The sequence below is a fragment of the Salvelinus sp. IW2-2015 genome, unplaced genomic scaffold, assembly GCF_002910315.2.
Source record: "Salvelinus sp. IW2-2015 unplaced genomic scaffold, ASM291031v2 Un_scaffold3630, whole genome shotgun sequence".
Lineage (NCBI taxonomy): Eukaryota > Metazoa > Chordata > Actinopteri > Salmoniformes > Salmonidae > Salvelinus > Salvelinus sp. IW2-2015.
In genome coordinates, this window is record NW_019944907.1 from 29,469 (window position 1) to 35,716 (window position 6,248).

The following is a 6,248-nucleotide window of genomic DNA, read 5'->3' on the forward strand; positions in this document are numbered from 1 at the left end:
TTCATTGCCGACGATTCACGTCGGAGAGCGCGATACTACACGGCGACATTCACGGTCCGAGCATCCGGCGACGATCCACGCCGAGCATCCGGGACGCAGTCGGGCCTCCGGCGACGAACAGGCCTACGCACCACTCCCCGCGGATCCGCGAGACCAGTCCGCGACATTCCGGGTCTAAGTCTGGTTCCTCCGGCGACGAGTCCACGGCCTAGAGCCCCCGGCGACATCCACGGTCCGGAGGCCATCCGGCGACGATCCACGGTCCGGAGCATCCGGCAGAGGATTCCAGGTCCGGTTCTACCCCGAGCTGACGTGTTTTCAACGAGCGGAGTGGGTACTTCGCCCCGCCACCAGAAGCCGCCCCCGACGGTCATGCTCCGGACCGGTGGCATCGTCGCCGGATGCTCTCGGACGTTGGATCGTCCCGCGTGGCTCTAGGCCGTGGATCGTCGCCGGAGGAACCGGAACGTAGAATCGTCGCCGATGCTCCGGTACCTTGTGGATCGTCGCCGATGCTCCGGACCCGTGAATCGTCGCCGGAATGGTTCACGGACACGTGAATCGTCGCTCGGTCAGCTCCGGACCTGGAACGTCACGGCCAGATGAAACCACCGTTTTAGATCTCCGGCGGACTCCGGGACCGTAGATGTCGTCGCAGGGACTCGCGACCGAGATTGTCGCCGAAGGACTCCGGACCGTGGTTCGTCGCTGGGAACTCTGGACCGCGTAATCGTGCCGAGGCTTCGGATGGGAAACCCTTGCAGTAGGCTCCGGACTGAGAACCCCCGCCGGATGCCCGGACGGTGGATCGTCGCCGGATGCTCCGGAACGTGGATCGTCCCGATGCTCCGGTACCGGTTGATCGTCGCGCGGATGCTCCGGATCCGCTGAATCGTCGCCGGTGGCTCTAGGCCTGCTATCGTCGCGGTACTCCGGACCGTGAATCGGCGGCCAGTAGGAACCGGGACCGTTAGATACGTTCCGGGGACTCCGGACCGCTAGATCTGTCGCAGGGGAGACTCCGGACCGTGGTTCGTCGCTGGGAAACTCTGAGACCGTAATCGTCGCTGGAGGCTCCGGCCGCAGACCGTCACGAGACTGCTGGACCGCAGACCGTCGCGGAGGCTCTGGACCGTATTTAGACCGTTGCTGGAGCTTTGGACCGTGCGACCGATCGCTGGAGGTTTCCGACAGTGACCGTCTCAATCGCGATGTAGGATCCGTCTCAGGAAGAAAAAAAAAAGTAGCGAGAACAGTTCCGACTGTGGACCGTCGTAGGACGTTCCGGACTGGGACCATCGTAGGAGGTTCCGGACTGTGGACCGCTCTCAGGAAGTTCCGGACTGTGGACTGTCGTAGGAGGTTCCGGACTGTGGACCGTCGTTGGAGGTTCCGGACTGTTGAAACTCGCCGGAAGCTTTGACTGGGAATGTCGCTGGAAGCTCTGGACTGGGACCTGTTGCCGGAAGCTCTGGACTGGGAACTGTCGCCGGAAGCTCTGGACTGTGGAGGCGCACTGGAGGCCTGATTGTTGGACCGGTACAGGTGGCACCGGGCTGATGACACGCACCTCAGGCGGGTGCGGAGAGGAGGCACAGGACGTACTGAGCTGTGGAGGCGCACTTGAGGCCTGATGCGTAGGACCCGTACAGGTGGCACCGGGCTGATGACACGCACCTCAGGACGAGTGCGGGGAGGCACAGGATGCACTGCGGCTGTGAAGGCCACTGGAACACAGTGCGCAGAGCCGGCGCAGGATATCCTGGACCGAGCGAGGCGATACTGAGACAGGAGCGCTGAGCCGGCACAAACCCATCCTGGCTGGAGCTCACTTTCGCACGGCAAGTGGAGGAGTTGGCACAGAACGCACCGGGCTGTGGATGCGCACTGGAAACAACATTGCGATCTTCGCAAAACCATGGTGCTTGACTGGTCCCACGCTCCTCACGACGACTGTCTTGCTCCAGACACCAAAACATCCACTCTACCTCATCACTCCCATCAACTATCGCACAATACTCCTCGCTCAGTCTATCCCAATATTCCTCTTCGCTCTCAAACTCGCCCTTCGGCTTCGCCGACCAACCCGTGTCCACCCCCCAATAATTTTTTGGGGCTGCCTCTCGGGCTTCCGTCGTGGTCATGAACTTCGGAGTCGCCGTTGATCCTCCTAGCGTCTACTTCCATGGAAGGCTTTCGTCTCCCTGCCATTATCTCCTCCCAAATCCAGATGTCTTCTTCCTCCTGGCCATGCTGCTTGGTCCATTTGTGGTGGGATCTTCTGCTCTACGGTCGTTATAGAGTTGACAAGATGCAGCGGGTATGTTTCCATCCTTTTATTTAGAGAAGGAAATTTATATGAACAAAAACATTAAAGCGAACAAACGAAAACATGAAAGTCAGAGTAGTGCTCACAGGCAACTAACCTAGACAAGATCCCACAAGCACAATGGGGGAAATGGCTACCTAAATATGATCCCCAATCAGAGACAACAATAAACAGCTACCTCTGATTGGGAACCATACTAGACCAACATAAAATATAATTCACCTAGATAACCCACCCTTATTCACACCCCAACCTAACCAACATAGAAATAAAAGCTCTCTATGGTCAGGGCGTGACAAATTGAATTTCAATTTGGCCTCTGCAATTTCACCGGAAGTTTTTCGAAATGCTAGCGTTCACTAATCCGCAAGAAGTTAATGAGTTACCATCTCCCGAATTAACTCAAAGATATATAGATATCATACCAGTCACTAATTCATAATTTCCTCATATCAGTCTCATTCTGAAGGTCGTAGACCTCGTAACGCGCACAAACCCGGGTCTCACTGATCATTCCGTACCACACAATGGTGTGATTGATGTGATATTTATTCACTAACAAGCTAAATGATAAACATAAGATACACACACACACACACACACACACACACCACACACACACACACACACAACACACACACACACACAACAACACACACACACACACACACACACACACACACACACACAACACACACACACACACACACACACACGATATAGGTTATTATTGGAAACTTAATATGACGACAACAAGTCCCTAGTGGACCATGACACCATGACAAAAATCCAGAAAATCACATTGTATGATTTTTAAGTAATTAATTTGCATTTTATTGCATGACATAAGTATTTGATCACCTACCAACCAGTAAGAATTCCCGGCTCACAGACCTGTTAGTTTTTCTTTAAGAAGCTTCCTGTTCTCCACCTCATTACCTGTATTAACTGCACCTGTTTGAACTCGTTACCTGATAAAAGGTCCACACACTCAATCAAACAGACTCCAACCTCTCCACAATGGCCAAGACCAGAGAGCTGTGTAAGGACATCAGGGATAAAATTGTAGACCTGCACAAGGCTGGGATGGGCTACAGGACAATAGGCAAGCAGCTTGTGAAGAGGCAACAACTGTTGGCGCAATTATTAGAAAATGGAAGAAGTTCAAGATGACTGGCCAAGATAAAGCAAAGCAGTGCGACACAAACAACAACACTGAGTTACACATGGAAAAAAAAAACGTACAGTCAATAATACAGTAGAAAAAGTCTATATACAGTGTGTGCAAATGAAGTAAGATTAGGGGGTTAAGTCAATAAATAGGCCATAGAGGCGAAATAATTACAATTTAGCATAAACACAGGAATGATAGATGTGCAGAAGATTGATGTGCAAGTAGAGATATTGGGGTGCAAAGGAGCAAAAACATTTAAAAATAACAATATGGGGATAGGGTAGTTGGATGGGCTATTTACCGATGGATTTGTTACAGGTGCAATGATCTGTGAGCTGCTCTGACAGCTGATGTTTAAAGTTAGTGGGGAGATATAAGACCCAGCTTCAGTGATTTTTGCAATTCGTTCCAGTCAGTGGCAGCAGAGAACTGGAAGGAAAGGCAGCCAAAGAGGAATTGGCTTCGGGGTGACCAGTGAGATATACCTGCTGGAGCGCGTGTTACGGATGGGTGTTGCTATGGTGACCAGTGAGCTGAGGTAAGGCGATGGCCAGCCAACGAGAGCATACAGTATCAGTGGTGGGTAGTATATGGGGCTTTGGTGACAACAGATGGCACTGTGATAGACTACATCCAATTTGCTGAGTAGAGTGTTGGAGGCTATTTTGTAAATGACATCGCCGAAGTCAAGGATCGGTAGGATAGTCAGTTTTACTTGGGTATGTTTGACAGCATGAGTGAATGAGGCTTTGGTGCGAAATAGGGAGCCGATTCTAGATTTAATTTGGATTGGAGATGCTTAATGTGAGTCTGGAAGGAGAGTTTACAGTCTAACCAGACACCTAGGTATTTGTAGTTGTCCATATATTCTATGTCAGAACCGTCCAGAGTAGTGATGCTAGGCGGGCGGGCGGGTGCGGGCAGCGATCGGTTGAAGAGCATGCATTTAGTTTTACTTGCATTTAAGAGCAGTTGGAGGCCACGGAAGGAGTGTTGTATGGCATTGAAGCTCGCCTGGAGGGTTGTTAACACAGTGTCAAAAGAGGGGCCAGATGTATACAGAATGTGTCGTCTGCGTAGAGGTGGATCAGAGAATCACCAGCAGCAAGAGTGACATCATTGATATATACAGAGAAAAGAGTCGGCCCGAGAATTTAACCCTGTGGTACCCCCATAGAGACTGCCAGAGGTCTGGACAACAGGCACTCCGATTTGACACACTGAACTCTGTCTGAGAAGTAGTTGTAGGCGAGGCAGCCATTTGAGAAACKAAGGCTGTTGAGTCTGCCGATAAGAATGCGGTGATTGACAGAGTCGAAAGCCTTGGCCAGGTCGATGAAGACGGCTGCACAGTACTGTCTTTTATCGATGGTGGTTATGATATCGTTTAGGACCTTAAGCGTGGCTAAGGTGCACCCATGACCAGCTCGGAAACCAGATTGCATAGTGGAGAAGGTACAGTGGGATTCAAAATGGTCGGTGATCTGAAAGGCAGGGCAGGATGGATATACTGTAGGTCTGTAACAGTTTGGGTCTAGAGTGTCTCCCCCTTTGAAGAGGGGGATGACCGCGGCCGCTTTCCAATCTTAGGGGATCTCAGACGATACGAAAGACAGGTTGAACAAGCTAGTAATAGGGGTTGCAACAATTCCGGCAGATAATTTTAGAAAGAGAGGGTCCAGATTGTCTAGCCCGGCTGATTTGTAGGGGTCCAGATTTTGCAACTCTTTCAGAATATCAGCTGTCTGGATTTGGGTGAAGGAGAAGGGGGGGGGCTTGGGCAAGTTGCTGTGGGGGGTGCAGAGCTGTTGGCTGGGGTAGGAAAAAGCTAGCCTTCACTCTCCTAACTGACTGAGTATATTGGTTCCTGACTTCCCTGAAAAGTTGCATATCGCGGGGGCTATTCGATGCTAATGCAGAACACCACAGGATGTTTTTGTGCTGGTCAAGGGCAGTCAGGTCTGGGGTGAACCAAGGGCTATATCTGTTCTTAGTTCTACATTGTTTAAATGGGGCTTATTTAAGATGGTGAGGAAAGCACATTTAAAGAGCAACCAGGCATCCTCTACTGACGGGATGAGGTCAATATCCTTCCAGGATACCCGGGCCAGGTCGATTAGAAAGGCCTGCTCGCTGAAGTGTTTAAGGGAGCATTTGACAGTGATGAGGGTTGGTCGTTTGACCACGGACCCATTACGGACGCAGGCAATGAGGCAGTGATCGCTGAGATCCTGGTTGAAGACAGCAGAGGTGTATTTGGAGGGCAAGTTGGTCAGGATGATATCTATGAGGGTGCCCATGGTTACGGATTTAGGGTTGTACCTGGTAGGTTCCTTGATAATTTGTGTGAGATTGAGGGCATCTAGCTTAGATTGTAGGATGTAGTCATCTTACTATTCAGTAGGCCTATATGACTACCAGTAACAGGCAGACTATAAAATTCGTAGGCCTATATGAACTACAGTAACAGGCAGACTATAATAATTCAGTAGGCTATATGACTACAGTAACAGGCGAGCTATTAATAATTCAATAGGCCTCTAATTGACTTACAGTAACAGGCAGGCTATAAATAATCTCAGTAGGCCTATATGCTACAGTAACGGCAGCTATAATAATTCAGTAGGCCTATATGACTACAGTAACAGGCAGACTATGACATACAATTCAGTAGGCTATATGACTACATTAACAGCAGGCTTATAATAATCCAGTAGGCCTATATGACTATAGTAACAGGCAGGC

At 50.5% G+C, this 6,248-nt stretch overlaps 1 pseudogene; it reads right to left on the reverse strand.

Annotated features, from left to right (window-relative positions):
* Window positions 1-546: 546 nt before the first annotated feature.
* The window catches only part of LOC112076214 (kinesin-like protein KIF3B), a 9,221-nt pseudogene continuing 3,519 nt past the window's right edge, over window positions 547-6,248 (reverse strand).